This window comes from Xyrauchen texanus, chromosome 31 (assembly GCF_025860055.1).
Source record: "Xyrauchen texanus isolate HMW12.3.18 chromosome 31, RBS_HiC_50CHRs, whole genome shotgun sequence".
Taxonomy (NCBI): Eukaryota; Metazoa; Chordata; class Actinopteri; order Cypriniformes; family Catostomidae; genus Xyrauchen; species Xyrauchen texanus.
In genome coordinates this window covers 30,620,502-30,641,904 of record NC_068306.1, presented here as the reverse complement: position 1 = coordinate 30,641,904, position 21,403 = coordinate 30,620,502, and the positions used below count along the sequence as shown (strand labels likewise).

The following is a 21,403-nucleotide window of genomic DNA, read 5'->3' as shown; positions in this document are numbered from 1 at the left end:
TAAAAAACGTGCTCAAAGATGTGAAAAAAATAAATAAATAGATAAATAAGTAAATAAATAAATAAATAAGAAAATTCGAGAAAAAAACGAAAAATCAGCTTGAAAAAAGCAGAACGCTCTCACACACGTGTCTCTCACACAGCACTCGCTCCCAACACGCACACCGGAAGTGAGAGAAAGAGAGAGAGAGAGAGAGAGAGAGAGAGAGAGGATGCAATAAAAGTGAATGGTGACAGAGGTTAATGACATGAAAGAGAGTAAATGAGGACAAAAAGTTTGGGTGAACATCACACTTGATAATTAGATGATTAATAGTCCCCAATTAATTGTATATTATTTCTTGGTTTTCACTCATGTAGATTCTTTCTCTCATGATGGACACGCAGTTTTCTGAATTTACTCCTGATATCACACCCATCATGCTGGCTGCCCACACTAACAACTATGAGATAATAAAGCTGTTGGTTCAACGTAAAGTCACCATTCAACGACCACACCAGATCCGCTGTGATTGTGTGGAGTGTGTGTCCAGCTCAGAGGTGGACAGCCTGTGCCACTCCCGTTCACGCCTGAACGTCTACAAAACTTTGGCCAGTCCTTCTCTCATCGCCCTGTCCAGCAAGGACCCCATCTTGATGGCGTTCAGGCTGGGCTGGGAGCTGAAGGAGCTCAGTAAGGTGGAGAACGAGTTTTGGCAGGAGTACGAGGAGCTATCGCAGCAGTGCAAACTTTTAGCTAAAGACCTGCTGGATCAGGCATGCAGTTCCCGTGAGCTGGAGACCGTCCTGAACCACAGAGATGACCACAGCGAGGAACTGGACACTCGTGAGGGCAGAGACCTGGCCAAGCTCAAACTAGTCATCAAGTACCACCAGAAAGAGGTGTGTATCTAAGATTGAGAAATTTTAAAGGGATAGTTCACCCTAAATAAATTTTCTGTTATTTACTCACCCTCGTGTTGTTCCGAACCCAAATGGCTTTCTTTCTTCATTGGAACACTCAAAGAGATGTTAGGCAGAATGTTAGTCTTTATTCACTATTCACCTATCTTTCTTTTTTTTTCTTCCATACCATGAAAGTAAATAGTGACTGGGGGTGTCATTCACTAAACATTTCCTTTTGTCTTCCACAAATGAAATAAAAGATTTGGAACAGAATCAAGCTCAGTTTCACTTTCAAAACTTTTTCTTTAATCAATAAAAACAGGGACTAGTGAATTGGTTTAGTCATATAGCACAACAACAAACCTTTTGTTTTCCTCTCAAGTATCAAATTAGGTTTCACCACACTGTGTTGTCTTAATAAGTGTACCTTAATAAGAAATATTCACATCTCACTTCCAGAGCAGTGGCAATCATTTTAAGTCCTTACATAAACGTTTTGTTGATTTAACATGTGTTCTTAATGTCTTTAATGAAGGAATGGTCCACAATCCCATGAAGCATTGCAGATAACAAAGTTAAATAAAAAATTATAAAAATAAAGAAGTTATCATTAAAAATCAATGAATCTATGGAGAAAACGAATGGGATTATTTTAATTCTGGAACCTGATTGTTGCGCCCTGTACTGCAACAACATTGACTCAACCAATAGCGTGAGTTTGGGGTGGGACAATCTGTTTGACTGAAGGGGTGTGTGTTCTGAAAACCTGTTTGAAAATGTTTGCTATGTTCGGAATCTCTGGCGTAGTCAGGTGAGTCTAAGTGGGTATCATTGTATTATGCCCCTGTTCCACTAACAGCCAAATGTTGCTGGCTTTGAACCACAAAATGCTAACAACAGAGGCTATTGGACTGTATAATGTCAGCATTAAAGCTTTCAAACCAATAGCAGCTCAAAACAGCATAAATAAGCTATTCTAAAATAAATTATTTTGGATAATATAATATGATCCCCCTCTGTCTTCGACGTTGTGTCGAGTGATGCGACACTAGGGGACTTCTTGAAGGAACTTGAGAAAAGGCCAATGAGAAATTGGCAGACAGATTTGCATGTCCCTCCCCCAGGCATACAGGTATAAAAGCGGTTGTGCGATCAGCGAGCTCTGCAGAGCTTACGCTGTTGGATCCTACAGCGCATATCAGCGGCTTTCTCCTTCTCTGCACGGCAGTGCAGCTTGCCCCTGGGCTCTTCGACAGTTCTGCTAAAAGATAATATTTGTAAAAGAGTTTATTTTCTCTAAAAGAGCAAATACACGGCTGGTGTTGAACAGCCTTTTCAGGATGCATCTTTATAAAGTTGCCCTTCCGCCCCTGTTTAGTTCCTAGATGTGGTCGATTTCTCTCTGCTCCTGATGGTCACAGGCGCTGCCTCGTGTCACACTGAGGCGGCATTTGTGGATGGTACGTGTTCTCACTGCGAGAACCTCACCATGGCAACGTTACGGTCGCGGCTTTCCTTCTTAAAGAGGAACGCCACTCCAGCCACCCCCCGTGTCGCTCCTTCCCACGAGATTGAGGATGACCCGGCTGGCGATGGAGGTGATTTGGGGATGGCAGTGGGCTCGGTTTTGCCGGGTAGTTCCCCACGAACAACCTGCCTACTCCATTTAAGCACACAGATGTTTTTCTCCTAATATTGTGTATTTATTTTAATTTAAAACATCTTTGTGCACAGAAATTATGTGTTTGTTTTTGTTTTGTTTTTTGTATTGTGGGCTAATTCAATGACTGCCTTCTATTATTTTGAATGGTGTGGAAAAGGAACTTTAAAAGTAAACGGATGGCTACCACGATTAAATTAATCGCAAACAGTGGGCATTCATTTGTTCTCCTTGCACTTGTCGATGATGGGTGTATTATACAAGATATTTGTGTTGGCACTCCTAGAAGTGTCATGACACAGATGTGTTTACAGCATCGGATCAGTGCTTGTATGCCGTTAAGACCAATCCATAACAGTGCGAGGAATGCTTCACGTTACAATGAATTGGCTTTCAAAGATGTATACTGTACATTGTCACACATGATTAACACAGACTAACGATTGGGGTAAACTCTGTCACGTGACAAAAAGTGTTTCTGAACCAGTTTTTTGCAACATTTAATGTATCGACATAGAGTTTATGCGCTAGAGTTAAATAGAAAAATATTATGGGAAAAACAGGACAATAAAGTATAATTTAACTTAATTTAAATCTGATTCCTTTATAAATGTTCTTGCTTTAATGTGCTATCGCAGCATCATCTCTTCCATGATTTAATGAGAGTAGAGTTGCGATGGATTGACACGATCAGAGAAAGAAAAGTTATTTTATTGACAGTAAACCATAGCGGAGACATAGAGACAATATCCATTTCAGTCATTTTCATCTGTCAAAAGACAAGTAAACTGTTCTGACAAAAATAAAATTACCCATTATAGAGTCCCCATATATCACCTTTAGTATCTAAATGTACTATATACACCCTTGGAAACAATTAGCTACACATTAACATTTTTCATAAATAAAATAAAATAAATGAAAAAAAGAGTTTACAGATCTCATGCAATTGATAATTTCTCTTGGCCCAAACCCCAAAACGCTTCTGTTCAGAATACATACTACTGTACTACTCTTACTATTTTTGCTGTGTATAGATATGGCAGAAATAGTAAGAGTAGAATGGCTGTTCCAAATTTTGCCAGTCATTATCTTTTAAATTCAATTATTCAATTACATTCACTGACGCTTTATTGTTTAAAAATTACACACTTCAGAAAATAATAATAATAATCTTGTGAAATGCTTCGTGTGATTAAGGTATTGCAAGGACCAGTTGTTTTCTAATGCTGATGGAGTAATTTCACAATGCTTTCATGAGCGGTTGCAGTTCATGTTTGTCGTTGACGTTGTGTTTTGAATAAGCTGTCTGTTTAATAGTACCTCACAGCAGAACTGGCTCCTTTCAATAAACATAATAAAATTGCAATAGGTCTGGCAACCAAGGGAAAATGTGATTTGCGAAACATTATTTACACAATTATGATGGGCAGGCACACAATTTTACACATCAGCAATGTGTCAAAGGGACCATTTTTGAGCAGTTGTGGTAACTAACTGAGAGGGGAATTGTATTTCTCATTGCACTTTTCAAACACAGCGTGGACTGAAATCTTGGGGGGGTGCTCACACTAAGCAACCAGTCCTCTGTGAGATAGATCAAGTGCTTCCTTCTACCTCTATTTTAATTTCAGTGCTGGTACTTTTAAACAACCCTCTTTTAACTGTTGTGATGATCTTCATGCTTTCTGTGTTTAAAAATAGATACATCAGCCCCACCTGCAAGTACTGCATACTACATTTCTACTCAACAAGCTCAGGTGTATTACTCTAGACAAGTTATTAAATTGACATATTTAAACTGATAAAAATATTGATGTTTGAAATGACACTCAAATAAAAGTGATTAATAAAATACTGCTTAATAACCATTTCAAGTTAGATTCATGTAGGTGTTGATTCAGTATGCAGGAAGTATTAGTATATGCATTATTTATGTTAGCTGACATAGTTGAGTTTTAGTAGAATTTTTGGCAATACTAGTTCAGATATTCTTTGTTGTTTATTTCATGCGTTACATCCTTTTGCAGTATATTTCCCTCTTTAACTGCTGTGATTCAACAATACAGAGAGCAACTATAAAGATTCTTGATAATTGACACCTCACAACTCACACACATTCGATACTGATAAATATATTTTTGGTCATGAAATCAAAATGCGGGCTACAAATGATGGCGGTGCTGCAGCGTGTGGAATAAAAGTAACTTCTAAATGCTTACTTACATTCCTTAGCATGGGCTACTTTTAGAACATTGAAAATGTCCTGACCAAAATTTGGGCAATTTTTCCACTTAGAAAATACTTTATAATATGTTTTTGTAAAGGGATCAATGGAAAGGAGGAGGCGAGAACCGGCTTTTGGTCCAAAAGCCTTTAAACTAATAGTTAAAGGCTTAATATTTAAACAAGCATACTGTTTGTGTACAAATGTTTCCTATCTAAGACTAAGTCAAAAACGTCCTGAGTTTTGTAAGTGCCCTCTTGAGGAAGACACCTTTTAATTTGAGCGACTCTGCTAGGTAAGGGGGTGAATTAGAGGTACAGGATTTTAAAATTATAAATGCACAGACAACTGATTGCTATCCCGAATTAAGACTTTAGTGGTGGCCAGTGGGGATGGATGATATATATTATATATATACATATATATATATATACATACTTGCAGTATGATTCAACTGCATTCATCCCTAAAGTTTATAATGAAACAGGGAGCAGAAAATATTAGGCATGCATCTAGTATATGTGTGTTTCTATGACGACATAGCTGTGTGTCAGAGAGTCCAGCAAATAGCTCGTCAAAATGAGTGTCAGTGCAAGGATGTTTACATGTTTAACAAATATTCTGTATTTTCTGCACACAATATATAGCATTTAGCCAATACATGTTTTATTTTGCATCTGAAGAACATCGCGCAGACAGGAAAAGCATGTTTTGTCTATAAAATACAGAAAGAAAAAAAAATTGATTTTTTTCATGATCGTCATGATCAAAATAGTGATTAATATAATATAAAAAAATTCTAATATGTAATATGATGGAGCAAAGGAATAGAAAACTAGACTTATTATATGAGGAATATCAACATTTTCAATAATGCAATATGTCCCTACCAACTTTCAAACCAAATCTATGCCCTTGCTTCTTAGAAACGATGAATGCCAAACCTCACTGTTTTTAGAAGCTCTTCAACATGTATTTGGTTGTTTAATGGTTTCTTTGATTTATTGTTCTTTATATTTCAAAAGTAGTGCACTAGAAACATTGTTGGAGAGACATGTGTCTCTGCAGAACAAAAATAGGCATTTTCCAATCAGTTGGGTGTTTATCAACCACTTCACATGATTCGCCTACTACATTGAGATTCCCTAGTTTCATTGGACAGTTTAGAAACGCCCATCCTGGAGGTCACCTGAGGTACACCTTCTGGCGTAAAATCATACTAGGTTGTTTGGGAACATTAATATTGAAGTACCCAACTTAGTACTTCACAGAGACATTTGAGAGAATACAACACAAAAGAAGCAATAAAACATTTGAAACAGTGACAAATTGCCTCTGACATCAGGTTGACTAAAAAAGATTCCTTGAAAATACATAATTACTTTATCAGAAGACATAACGCAAAGTCATTTCAGACAGAGCTGCAGTAGAATCTAAGAGCAGTTCAATACTCATTTAAAAGAGCTATGGTTTATTTGAACTTAACTGAGTGTTTTCAGATGTTCTGAGAAACATCATGCATATGTTTAAGTCATCATACAGAGAATAAAAAGGGCACAAAAAAGGAATAAAATACATATTTGTGAAAACCATTTCAGTCATGACAACTCTGAATAAATTTAAGGTGTTATAATAAATAGAAAGATTAGTTGGCTGACTTGATCTGCTTAAGCTACTGGTGCTGCAGAGCAAGTCTGAAGACTTGCTACTGTCATAAACATGCAAACACATGCTGCTGCACAATAAGACATACATGTTGCTGCTGCACAATTAGACATTCATACATTTCCTTAAAGCAACTCTTGACATGTGGTGCTGGGGAGGAGGAGGGTTTCAGAGAACACTTGTACTGAACTCTTGTAGCGTGCTGCAGTGAAACTGGCATACCTGCAAACAAATAAAATACTAGAAAAAGTGGGAGTATGCAATTTGATTGGCTAACAGATTACACGTCAAAGGACCTACAGTATGAGATTGTACCACGAAGAGCTTCATGACTGAACATAAAAGCATATTACTCCAAAAGAACAAACTAAGAAATTATATTTTGTATAAAGAAAATGACGTCTCTTTGAATAAAGTTTGCATTTATAATGTTTGTTCCATAACAAATGAGCTCATATGCCATCGAATTTCCATTACTGTAATACAGTATTTTATCAGATTTTCTTTAATGAAAATCAGCATTAATTAAATTCAACTGCAAACAATCTACAGTGCTGCATACTTCCAAATGTACTTTTCAAATGTAATTTATATTTTAAAAAACGGCGTGTTCGTCAACCCCAGGGGGTTAAAGTAATGCAAATAAGATTTTTCCACATTAACTGAGCTGAAGTGACTGCCATTGAAATAATCTCACGATGCAAATAATATACAGTACATGCAAAATATAATTTTTTTATGATTTTTGTTGCAATAGGCCCATGACCTTTCTTGATCAAACTGATTCAATTATAATACACTTTTAAATGATATTATGTTATAATGTTTTTATCATATCATATGCAGTACTAAGTAGTCAAGAGTCTGTACAAAACAGCTGTATGATTTTCATCACACTTTTCATGCATAAAAGTCAAGCAACCAAAAAGGTGACTCTATTTTAAAGGGTTGGTTCCCCCCTAAATGAAATTGTTAAATCAACCTCATATTATTTCCATGGAACATGAGAAGATATTCTGGATTTTTTTTTCTCCATAAAATGAAGGTGAATGGTGACTATCAAGAGGCTATCATTCTCTAACATTCTGTCTAACATCTCCTTTTCTGTTTCATAAAAGAAAGAATGTCATATTGGTTTGGAAGAACATGAGTGTGAGCAAATTATGGCAGAATTATTTTGTGTGTGTGTGTGTGTGTGTGTGTGTGTGTGTGAGCGTGTATTTATCACTTTGTGGGGACCAAATGTCCCCATAAGGATAGTAAAACCCGAAATTTTTGACCTTGTGGGGACATTTTGTCGGTCCCCATGAGGAAAACAGCTTATAAATCATACTAAATTATGTTTTTTGAAAATGTAAAAATGCAGAAAGTTTTCTGTGAGGGTTAGGTTTAGGGGTAGGGTTAGGTTTAGGGGATAGAATATAAAGTTTGTACAGTATAAAAACCATTATGTCTATGGAAAGTCCCCATAAAACATGGAAACACAACATGTGTGTGTGTGTGTGTGTGTGTGTGTGTGTGTGTGTGTGTGTGTGTGTGTGTGTGTGTAGCGTGTATTTATCAGTTTGTGGTCCCCATAAGGATAGTAAAACCCAAAATGTTTGACCTTGTGGGGACATTTTGTCGGTCCCCATGAGGAAAACAGCTTATAAATCATACTAAATTATGTTTTTTGAAAAGGTAAAAATGCAGAAAGTTTTCTGTGAGGGTTAGGTTTAGGGGTAGGGTTAGGTTTAGGGGATAGAATATAAAGTTTGTACAGTATAAAAACCATTATGTCTATGGAAAGTCCCCATAAAACATGGAAACACAACAAGAGTGTGTGTCTGTGTGTGTGTGTGTGTGTGTGTGTGTGTGTGTGTATGTGTAAACTATCCTAGTTATGACTAGCACCTCTGGTTATCAGCAATTGACTTGAATTTTCACCGGATTATTGATTCAGTCATGCTAACATATTCTTGTGTTTGTCCATCACAGTTTGTGACTCAGCCTAACTGCCAGCAGCTGCTGGCTACACTGTGGTATGATGGTTTCCCAGGCTGGAGGCGACGTCACTGGGCAGTAAAGCTCCTCACTTGCGTTCACCATTGGCCTGCTCTTCCCTGTCTTCTCCCTCATATATCTTCTGGCTCCAAAGAGCACCCTGGGTGTGTTCATCAAGAAACCCTTCATCAAGTTCATCTGTCACACTGCTTCCTACCTCACCTTCCTCTTCCTCTTCCTCCTCCTCCTCGCCTCACAGCATATTGTGCAAACGGACTTGCACGTACAGGGACCTCCGCCTACCATTGTAGAGTGGATGATCTTACCCTGGGTTCTAGGTAAGTGTCCTAGCAGAGTGACTAGAGATGTAGTTTATCACATGAACATGATCTACTAATATTTGCCAAACAGAAAGTGTCCACATACTTTTTTTTAATTTTGAACAATATACAGTATATTGTTTAATCAATCATTTAAAATCCAACAAGCTTTATTTGTATAAAATATTTTGCTTGACACGTTTGCTGGTGCTATGTTCTTTTAAAATAAATGCCATTTGGTTTGATATTTGGTTATCTAAGGCAGAAATATTCATACTGGACATTTGTAAGTGTGACTTAATGGGGCCAATGTTATGTGTGTAGGCTGACAACAAAGCTGGATTCCAAAATGTAAAAATATTTATTTAGCTCACATTTGAGTGTGGTATACATTTAGGTGGCTCATTTCTTAAGTAATAAAACTTGCACACTGCACAGGAAATTGATACAGCTATGGTTTTATCCCTCAGATGAAGGCAATGAACATTCACTAATTCTTAAAGGGCACCTATTATGGCATTTAAAATGTTCCTCATATTGTTTTGGGAGTCCCCAACAACAGTTTTACATGCATGCAATGACAAAAAACACTTTTGTTGTCTTATAATATGCATTTATGTTTACCTGATTTGCTCATGTTACACACCTAATGAAAGGTAATTTTTAAAATTCCATAATAGGTGCCCTTTAATATTGTCATGTATTAACCTCAAGACAAAAGCTGAGGTAGTCATATCTCAAGCTCCAGTTCAGAATTCATTACACGAAGTCATGGCTTGAGGTTTTCTCTCCTAAGTAGATACAAGCTCAAAAGTAGACACAAGTGGAGAGACTTGAAACAAATGATCCGGCATCTGGAGGACAGGTGCAATCACAGAGAATGGAGTCTTCTTTATTCCTTGGAATATGAAACTGAAATGCTAACATGACTGGTCTACTGGATAAGTGGAATAGGCAAAGTAACATGTTTATGTAAAAAGGAGTATGTGTTAGCCTTATGATGGTCATATATTCTCTGTTTGTCTTTTTTCTTTTGAGGGTAGGGAATGTTACAGAAGTCCTGAGGGGCAAGGTGGAATTATTATTGTTTCACCATATTATTTATAAAAAAAATTGTTATCCAAAAATACTGTCATGTTGTGTGTATCGTTCTGTCATGGTATGTCCTGTTCCTGTTCTTTCTCTATACTCTGCTGCCCTCTGCTGGTCTTTATAGGTCACTTTCCCTTTCCTTTCCCTCTTCCTCCAGCTGTTCCTTATCTCCCCTTAATTCCTTGTAAGTTCTATTCCCACCTGTTCCCGTTTCCCCGCTGATTAGGTCTCTACTTCTTTCTCTGCTTTCGCTGCTTTCTTTGTCTGAGTCTCACTAGAGTTTCACTCGCAAGAAGCAAACCACTGTCTCGTTTGTCAATGTCCAGTCCTGTCCTGTTGGCATCCGCCTCACCACACTACCTGTTCACTGCTACCCCCAACTGCTGCCTAAGGACTCTCACTGAAAGTTATCAGAAGTTGTTAACGTTATTTATCGCCCTGTCTGCGGGTAGTTCGTGTTTGCCATTTACCTCTCAAGGAGAAGATTTGTGTCCTTCATTATTGCTGCATTGAACTGTCATTAAAGACTCTATTTATGTTACATCGCTTTTGGGTCCTCACTTACCTGCACAACAGTAGACTCAGACCAAGATGGACCCAGCAACTCCGGATCCTTTACGGTCTGCCGTCAAGTTCCAGGGCGCGATGCTGGGCAGACACGAGATGGAGCTATCTGCTGCGCGACATGCTGTCGAGACCCTAGCTGCTCAAGTCGCCGACCTCACAGGTCAGGTACACCTTCTTCGCCTTGATTCATCGGTCGCCTCCAAGACTCCTGTGCCTCCTGAACCCAGGATCAATAACCAAAATATAATGTAATAAATAATCAAATAACGCTGGTGAGCCCACAGAATGCCGCGCGTTTCTCACCCAGTGTGATGTAGGTGTTTTTCTCCAGCCCACCACTTACTCCCAGAGCAGAGCTCGTATCGCCTATGTATTATCTCTCCTTTCTGGACGGGCTCGAGAGTGGGGAACGACCATCTGGGAGTCGGAGGCTGATTGCTTGAGCCGATATCAGGACTTTAAGGAAGAGATGATAAGCGGTCCGTCACTAATTACTCCATTGAGTTCCAGATTCTTGCTGCCTCCTGCGATTGGAACGAGCCGGCGTTACTCGCCCGCTTTCTGGAGGGTCTCTGCGCGGAGGTCAAGGATGAGATTCTCTCTCGAGAGGTCCCTTCCCGTGTGGATTCCACGATTGAACTCACCATTCGTATTGAGAAACACTTCAACCTTCATCGCCGAGCTCGTAGAGGAGAGCTACTGGTGAGCGCTACAACTCTGCCCTCTCCCTCAAGAGCTTGCACCACCTTTCCTGTCCATCTCCGCTGGACCGGTTCTTCAGCCGCCTGCAGGGCTTTTATTGACTCTGGGGCGGAGGGCTGTTTCATGGACAAGACCTGGGCTCGGGAACACGGTATCCCTCTTAGGGTTTTAGAAGAGCCTACGGCCCTGTTCGCCTTGGACGGTAGTTCTCTCCCCAGGATTCAGCGTGAGACGTTACCTTTAACCCTCACTGTCTCTGGTAATCATAGCGAGACCATTTCTTTTTTTCTTTTTCAGTCACCTTTCGCCCCTATTGTTTTAGGCCATCCCTGGCTAGTTCGACATAATCCCTATATTAATTGGGCTAAGAATACTATCCTTTCGTGGAATGTCTCTTGTCATGTGAAATGTTTAATGTCTGCTATTCCCCCCATTTCCTCTGTCTCTCTCTCTCAGGAGGAGCCTGGTGATTTGACGGGGGTGCCGGAGGAGTATCACGATCTGCGGACGGTGTTCTGTCGATCCCGGGCCACTTCTCTCCCTCCACATCGTTCGTACGACTGTAATATCGAGCTTCTTCCGGGAACCACTCCTCCCCGGGGAAGACTTTACTCGCTGTCGGCTCCCAAACGTCAGGCTCTCGAAGATTATTTATCTGTAGCTCTCGATGCCGGTATTATTGTCCCCTCCTCCTCTCCCGCCGGGGCGGGGTTTTTTTTTGTTCAGAAGAAGGACGGATCCTTGCGCCCCTGCATTGATTATCGAGGGCTTAATGACATAACAGTTAAGAATCGTTACCCGCTTCCTCTTATGTCATCAGCTTTCGAGATCTTGCACAGAGCCAAGTTTTTTACTAAATTGGACCTGCGTAACGCTTACCATCTCGCATTAGGGAGGGGGACGATTGGAAGACGGCGTTTAACACTCCGTTAGGGCACTTTGAATATCGGGTTCTTCCTTTCGGTCTCGTAAACGCCCCAGCTGTCTTTCAGGCACTGATTAATGATGTCCTGAGAGACATGCTGAACATCTTTGTTTTTGTCTACCTCGACGATATCCTGATTTTCTCGCCGTCACTCCAAATTCATGTCCAGCATGTTCGTCGCATCCTTCAGCGCCTTTTAGAGAACCGTCTTTACGTGAAGGCTGAGAAATGCACTTTCCATGCCTCCTCCGTAACCTTTCTCGGCTCTGTCATTTCTGCGGAGGGTATTAGGATGGATTCCGCTAAGGTCCAAGCCGTTATATATTGGCCCATACCTAAGTCACGCGTTGAGCTGCAGCGCTTTCTCGGCTTCGCTAATTTTTACCGATGCTTCATCCGTAATTTCAGTCAGGTGGTTTCTCCCCTGACTGCCCTTAGGTCTGTCAAGACGTGCTTTAAATGGTCCGTTTCTGCCCAGAGGGCTTTTGATCTTCTCAAGGATCGCTTTACGTCCGCACCCATCCTTGTTACTCCTGATTTATCTAGACAGTTCGTGGTCGAGGTAGACGCGTAAGAGTTGGGCGAGGGAGCCATCCTTTCCCAGCGCTCTCTCTCGGACAACAAGGTCCATCCTTGCGCGTACTTTTCTCATCGCCTGTCGCCGTCTGAATGTAACTATGATGTGGGTAACCGCGAGCTGCTCGCCATCCGCCTAGCTCTAGGCGAATGGCGACAGTGGTTGGAGGGGGCGACCGTTCCTTTTATCGTTTGGACTGACCATAGAAATCTAGAGTACATTCGTTCTTCCAAACGACTTAACTCGCGCCAGGCTCGTTGGGCTCTGTTTTTCGCTCGATTTGATTTTGTTATTTCCTACCGCCCGGGCTCCAAGAACACCAATCCTGATGCCTTATCGCGTCTCTTTTCTCCAGAAGCCTCCACGGACTCCGAGGGGATTCTCCCTGAGGGACGTGTCATCGGGTCGACTGTCTGGGGAATTGAGAGGCAGGTTAGACGAGTGCTCGCTCACAAACCTTCGCTGCGCACCTGTCCTAGACACCTTCTTTTTGTTCCCGCCCCTACCCGCCTGGCCATCCTTCAGTGGGCTCACTCGGCCAAGTTGGCTGGCCACCCCGGCGTTCGGGGTACGCTCGCTTCCATTCGCCAGCGTTTTTGGTGGCCCACCTGGGAACGCGACACTCGTCGTTTCGTGGCGGCTTGCTCCGTCTGCGCGCAGACTAAGTCTGGGAGCTCCCCTCCTGCCATACTTCTCAGACCACTTCCCATTCCCTCTCGACCTTGGTCTCACATCGCCTTAGATTTTATCACCGGACTTCCTTCGTCGGCAGGCAAGACAGTTATTCTCACGGTCATCGATCGACTCTCTAAGGTGGCCCATTTTATCCCCCTCGCTAAGCTCCCCTCCGCTAAGGAGACGGCACAAATTATCATCGAAAATGTTTTCAGAATTCATGGCCTTCCGTCCGACATCGTTTCGGACAGAGGTCCGCAGTTCATGTCTCAATTTTGGAGGGAGTTTTGTCGTTTGATCGGGGCTTCCGTCAGTCTCTCGTCCGGCTTCCACCCTCAGTCTAACGGTCAAGCCGAATGGGCCAATCAGACTGTTGGTCGCATCTTGCGCAGTCTTTCTTTCCGTAACCCCACGTCCTGGTCTGAACACCTTCCCTGGGCAGAATATGCCCATAACTCGCTTCCTTCGTCCGCCACCGGGCTGTCTCCTTTTCAGAGTAGCCTCGGGTACCAACCTCCGCTGTTCGCGTCTCAGCTCGCAGATTCCTGCGTTCCCTCCGCCCAGGCTTTCGTTCAACGCTGTGAACGCACCTGGAGAGGTGTCAGGTCTGCCCTTTGCCGTTATAGGGACCAGACTGTGAGAGCTGCTAACAAGCGTAGAACTAAGAGCCCTAGATACTGTCGCAGCCAGAAGGTATGGCTCTCCACTCTCAACCTCCCCCTTAAGTCTGCCTCTCGTAAATTGTCCCTGCGCTTCATCGGTCCTTTCTGCATTTCTCAGGTCATTAGTCCCGTTGTGGTGCGACTTCTTCTCCCCCGCTACCTTCGCCGTGTCCACCCGGTCTTCCACGTCTCGTGTGTCAAGCCCGCCTCTCGCGCTCCCACTCGTCCCTCCTCCCCCCATTCTTGTTGAAGGCTCGCCCATCTACAGGGTCCGCAAGATTCTGGACATGCGCCCTCGGGGTCGTGGTCATCAGTTTCTGGTGGATTGGGAGGGATATGGACCCGAGGAGAGAAGCTGGGTTCCCTCTCGGGACGTGCTGGACCGTTCGCTAATTGATGATTTCCTCCAGAGCCGCCAGGTTTCCTCCTCGGGAGCGCCAGAGGGCGCTCATTGAGGGGGGGGGGGTACTGTCTTGTTGTGTGTATCGTTCTGTCATGGTATGTCCTGTGCCTGTTCTTTCTCTATACTCTGCCGCCTTCTGCTGGTCTTTATAGGTCACTTTCCCTTTCCTTTCCCTCTTCCTCCAGCTGTTCCTTATCTCCCCTTAATTCCTTGTTAGTTCTCTTCCCACCTGTTCTCGTTTCCCCGCTGATTAGGTCTCTACTTCTTTCTCTGCTTTTGCTGCTTTCTTTGTCTGAGTCTCACTAGAGTTTCACTCGCAAGAAGCAAACCACTGTCTCGTTTGTCACTGTCCAGTCCTGTCCTGTTGGCATCCGCCTCACCACACTACCTGTTCAATGCTACCCCCGACTGCTACCTAAGGACTCTCACTGAAAGTTATCAGAAGAAGTTTCTGTTATTTATCGCCCTCTCTGCGGGTAGTTTGTGTTTGCCATTTACCTCTCAAGGAGAAGATTTGTGTCCTTCATTATTGCTGCATTGAACTGTCATTAAAGACTCTATTTATGTTACATCGCTTTTAGGTCCTCACCTGCACAACAAATACACACACAAAATAAAAGCATCAATTTTAAATGCATTTTCCAATGCCCTTAGGAATATTTCTTTTAAAATGATATTATATATATATATATATATATATATATATATATATATATATATATATATATATATATATATTATACTGTATGCATGTATTACATGTAAGGGAACATTTTTATGTATATACTGTATGTAAGGGAAAATCCACGGCTAGGTGTGCTTTAAAGGATTTTGAATGCACTACGTGTAGGTGAAAAACCACCCGAGGCAAAGTGCATTTCAAATAATTTAAAGCACAACTAGCTGTGTATTTTCCCGCTTCTACCATGGTCACTTGCCAGCATTGATTAGTTACAGCTGTCATAGATTTTTTTTTTTCAGTGAAAATTATAACTGGAAGAATAAAAAATAGTGGTTAATTTTATCTAAGGGCCATTACATCTGCAGCTCCGCCTGTTCTAAATAAGATGCAGAGAAAAAGTAGTGCGACCACACACTTGGTCAAAACGGTGAATTCAAATGCACAATCCAGAAATAATAATACAGAATGTAGAGTGGTTGACACTACAGAGGAAATGTATTATATAATGAGGTTACAAACATGGCAGTGACAGTAAAAGTAGCACTTACTGTATTACTGAATTAATGTATTAATTCAAAACACTCCAGAACATCGGTATGGTATCCATAAAGGCTGTATGATTGACTGCATTAATGAAATCGCAACTGGTCCATGAATAGTAGTGCTTCACCGGAAAAAAGCTGCGTGCATTTTGTAAACAACAGTGCTTCTCCTTCAGCGTGTGAGTCAGTGGGGGGTGGGGGGGGATTGCTCTAGTGGCTATAGGTGGCGCTTCAGCACAGAGACATAATATACACAACATATTATAGTTCAAATCGTCTTGCCAGAAAGCGAAAGACACACTTAAAAGGTCCTGATTTTCTTATCTCACCCTCAATGCAAAACAAGCTGAATTCCATTAAAGCTATGCTGATGAAAGTAGTTAGGAAATGTTTTCAATTGCTAGAGTTCACTCTGCTTACACTGTAATGTTATGTTGCTGTGGTTACCAACAGCGCATTCATATCTAATTAAAACTGACTGGAACTACCAGTGCATTCAATGGTTTGAACTACACACATTCTAGCCGATCTATCTATCTATCTATCTATATATATATATATATATATATATATATATATATATATATATATATATATATATATATATATATATATATATATATTAATTGTATCAATCCTTGTTTTATTATGCATGATATACAAGTGCATGGTACACCAAAGGACAAAAGTCTTCATAATCATTCATCAACATGCAATAACTAGCTCTGAAACAACTTTCTGTTTTGGCTGACATCCCCTAGTTGATGAATAATTAGCCACTGGTTTAAGGTTATTTTTGTAGGTATTACAGCCTTTCTAAAATCTTGCCATACTTTTTAGTGATTTAATGCTGGTCAACTTTATTGTAACAAAGGTTATAGTAATAAGAGCAAATAACAATAGATTTGATAAAGAAGCGTCACCATTGGGATATATCAAGATCGTCTTAAATTTGAAATTGACCCTCATCCTCCATGTCCTGGTCTAAAAGCCTCCTCAAAAGAGGTGTTTCAGGAGGGGAGTAGTACTCCATAACCTTAAAAATAATTATAATTTTTTTTTTTTTACAATTGTATTAAGTCACTAAATATTCACATTCTAATCCATTTGGAAATTACGTTTCCGGAAACGGAAACCCCGTTTCAGAAATGAACTTTTTCCTTATGTGGCAATATTTCCTCCCTGTGGTTTTTGGGGAATTTTTTTCAAGCCATGTCTGATCCGTTAATAACAAATACATTATTGAGAATTTATTTAAGAATTTCTTATCTCATACCCCAACAATTAAATCAACATCCATTCATATTTTATGCCATAATGTGTATAACTACTGTATAACTAATAGAATATTAAGAACTATATTAGATAGTAGTATTCGAAATAGCATGCTACTACTACTGTTCCTGCCATAATAAACATGGCACACATTCAGGCAAAGGTTAACTCAAAAGAAGGTAGATTTTGAACTAAGGTTAAACTAAGGCTGTATAATCGGCTGCTTAATAGTGGGACTGAATCTTGCATGACATGTTTGTGCAAGATTTGTTTAATATCTTTAGGACCGGTCCTCCTATTAAACACAGTAAGGTTTCAATTACAAGGACTTTCAGCAAGTTTGTTGATTGTAGAACTACAGCTCTCTCTCCATAATGTCTTGTATCTTCTCTCTCCATCAGTACAACAGTTGTCGTCCTCGTGTAGAATGGGAGATGTGGCATCCAACTCTCATTGCAGAGGCTCTATTCGCCATCGCCAACATCTTCAGCTCACTGCGTCTTATCTCGCTGTTCACGGCCAACTCTCACCTGGGCCCGCTGCAGATCTCTCTGGGTCGAATGCTGCTGGACATCCTCAAGTTCTTCTTCATCTACTGTCTGGTGTTGCTGGCTTTCGCCAACAGCCTTAACCAGCTTTACTTCTACTACGAGACGGAGGCAGCCGATGAGCCCAACAACTGTAAAGGGATCCGCTGTGAGAGGCAGAACAACGCCTTCTCCACGTGAGTGCAATTAATTGTGTTCAGCTGGATAAAAACAACAGTTCACCCAAAAATTAAAATCCTATCATTATCTACTCATCCTTGTTGTGTTCTTTAGCAGTTCTTTAGCTGTTTTTATTAGAGAAAGTGGATGGCGACCATAACTGTCACGGTCCAAAATTGACAGAAAATTTCTATTACAGTTAAACCCCAGTTCTGAAAAAGTTGTGACAGTATGAAAATTGCTAATAAAAACAAAAAAGAGTGATCAACCTGTGCTGCATTGAAAGCACTACAACAACACAATATTTTAACTTTTACCTTGTGTAACATCCCAATTTCTTCTAATAACACTAAATAATCATTTGGGTACTGAAGACACGAGTTTGTCAAATTTAGCAAGTGGAATTTTCCCCCATTCATCCATGTAGTCTTCAGCTGCACAATTGTATTTAAAAAGTTACACAGTTAATTCCTCAAGCTTTTATGGACCAGTTCAAGCTGACAACACAACGTGGACCACAAGAGACAACAGAAGCCTACATGTGTAGATACATTATGCCTAAAAAGACTGAATATCCAATATTAATACTATTTTATCTATTTTTATTTCGAAATGCTGTTTTTAGTAAACTGTGAGAGACATGATGTGGGTAATTCACTCAATGAAGTTCTTGATTTTAAGTTTTTAACCACGATGAAACCGCAATGCGAGCACTGTCTTGGCTGCACAAATGCCACATGCAATTTTACTGGTTGTCAGGTCCCGTGTCGTGTGAAACTGCCTTGTTTAATTTCTATTACATTGGATACATACCCGTCTATATATTTTCATCATGCCAGACATCATGGTAGTTGATGTTATAAAGTAGTCTCTGTAGTAACATTCAAGTGTATTGGCTGACTGATGAGTGTGCCGGTGCACGTGTATATGTGTGTGTGCATGTTTGCTTAAACACAGTGAAACAACTCTGGCTACATCTGTGACTTGAGGGCCTAATACAGCTACATGAGATGTGTTCCTTAATTTCAGTTTTTTTTTACTTGCATCAAAAATGTCATGGACTCGGCTGGACTCTGCAAAAAGTCTAGAGTCCCAAAGGCTCGAGTCCGAGTGAAGTCAGAGTAAATTTGCATCCGAGTCTGTGACAAGTCCAAGTCCATTAAAATTGGACTCGTGACTCAGACTCGAGTCCGAGTCCAAACTCGAGTACCCCAACTTATCCTTGAACTTTTTAGATAAAGCTTGATTTTAACAAATTGTAACTTTCAGAACTTAGAACTTCCTCAGCTGTCCAAAAAGACCATTTATTGAAGGTGCAAAGATGCATAAACTTTCAGACATTAACCAGATAAATGCATCAACACATACCAATTTTTAGTAGGCACAGCTGCATAATAAAATATGACACAAATGGCCTGTTTAAATCAATAGTTCACCCAAAAATGATATCTTTATATTGTTCGAAACCCATATGATTTTCTTTCTTATGCATAAATCAAAAAGAGATGTTTTAATGAATGTTGAGAAAAGGACCCAAAAGTATCATAAAAAAATAAACTTCACTTCAAAAATAAAAACATCATGTTACTGTTGTAACCTCCATTCCCTGATGGAGAGAACGAAATGTTGTGTCGAATGTAGTGACACAAGGGGTCTTGAGAGCCTCGCGTATCTCTGAACTTGAGAAAAGGCCAATGAGAAATTGGCAGACAGAATTTGCATGTCCCGCCCCTGGACATACGGGTATAAAGGGAAGCGGACGTGCATCTGTCAGTCAGGTTTTTGCACTGACACAGGTGCAAGCAAGCTACTGCATGCTAAAAGCAACTGTATCGCTGCACGTAACCCTCCCCAACGCCCCCAGAAAAAGGTGTCATATACAGGCCTTAGGTTGCCAGCACCCCAAAGGGGGGAACAGGTGACATGACTATCATGGGAGCAAGCCGGCCAGCTACGGCCTTTTCTCTCTCTTTGTTTCTCGTCATAGAGCATAAAGCTATCTTAAGAGGAGAGGGCCTTGAGTAAAGCTGCTCAAAGGAGGGTTTCTGAAGGCCCAAGAGGACCACTGATAGATCCCAGGAGGGGAACAGGCTTGGCCGGGGAGGATTCAGTGACCGAACTGTGCATCATTGTGGGTCTTCAGACCGGGAAGAACACCAATTTGCAAACAAGCGCCACTTTAGGGCATAAAGCTGTCTGGTAGAGGGAGCTCTGGCTTGGTTGATCATGTCTACAACCGCAGGTGGTAGGTCACTCAGATCTTCTGTGTCCCATCCAGGGGCCAGACGTGGAGATTCCAGAGGTCTGGGCGCGGATCCCAGAGGGTGCCCTGTCCCTGGGAAAGAAGGTCCTTCCTCAGGGGAATTTGCCAGGAAGATGCTGTCACGAGGAGCATGAGATCCGAGAACCAAGTCTGAGTGGGCCAGTAAGGAGCCACTTATGTGACTTGTTCCTCGTCCTCCCTGACCTTGCACAGCACCAGTGCAAGAAGGCTCACTGGGAGAAGTGCGTACTAGCGCAGCCCCCGGGGCCAGCTGTGTGCCAGCGCGTCTGTCCCAAGAGGGGCCTCTGTTAGGGAGTACCAGAGCGGGCAGTGGGAATTATCTTGGATCTACCTGTGCCATGTCGAGCCAGTGGCTGTGTGCCCATTGCACACGGTGCCCCAACCCAGTTGAAAGGCGTCTGTGGTGACCACAACATGTCTGGACACCTGCAGTAGGGGGAGTCCAGTCCGCAGAAAACTGAGGTCTGTCCAAGGGTTGAAATTCTGAGGGGTGATTAACACACGGTATGTGCCGTGGCGCCATGCCCAAATTGGGAATCGAGTCTGAAGCCAGTGCTGAAGCGGTCTCATATGCATCAACCCAAGCGGAGCATCCGTGGCCAAGGATGCCGTATGCCCCAGGAGCCTCTGGAACTGTTTTAGAAGAACCGCTGTGCCGGGCTCGAAGAGAGCATGGCACCTTAGCACCGACTGCGTGCGCTCGTTCGTGAGTCTAACTTCATGCCGAGAAAAGAGATGCTCTGAACCGGGGAGAGCTTGCTCTTTTCCCAGTTGACCTGAAGCCCTTGATGGCTGAGGTGCCTGAGCACCTGGTTCCTGTGAGCGCATAGTAACTCTCAAGAATGAGCTAGAATGAGCCAGTCATTGAGGTAATTGAGTATGCGGATGCCCACTTCCCATAGCGGGGCAAGGGCTGCCTCTTTGACCTTGGTGAAGACACGTGGGGACAGGGACAGGCCAAAGGGGAGGACCTTGTAATGAAATGCCTGACCGTCGAACGTGAACCGCAGGAAAGGTCGATGTCGAGGCAGAATGGAGACGTGGAAGTGGAAGCGTCCTTCAGGTCTACCGCTGCGAACCAATCTGATGCCGAACGCAGGTTAAAATCTATTTCTGCATGAGCATTTTGAACGGGAGTTTGTGTAAAGTCTGGTTGAGAACTTGCAAGTCCAAGATTGGCTGCAACCCACTGCCTTTTTTGGGGTACGATGAAGTAAGGGCTGTAGAGACCCTTCTGAGAGCGAGGTCGGTGGCTATGAACGGCGCCCAGACCCGAGGAAACAATCGACTAACCTCGCTCGCGGCAACCCGGGTAAGCAGAGTGAACATTTGCTCGTCTGCCTCAGACCGAAGGAGTCTAGCACCAGTCAATAGCACCAGACGCCGTTGTGACACTCTCCGATGCAGCGCTGCAATCATCATTCAGCTTGTGGGGTCCGAATGTGACAACTGACTGGCCATGAAGTGAGCCGGTCTTGCATCAGAGCCGGAAGGAAGCAAGTGAGCGTGCTGGGGGGGCAGTTGGTTCGTGGGGATTTACCCGGTGAAACCGAGACCGCTGGTCTCCCCAA

At 42.1% G+C, this 21,403-nt stretch overlaps 1 pseudogene; it reads left to right on the top strand.

Moving 5' to 3' along the window:
- LOC127624918 (short transient receptor potential channel 5-like) overlaps positions 1–21,403 on the top strand; it is a 57,330-nt pseudogene that overhangs the window by 7,337 nt on the left and 28,590 nt on the right.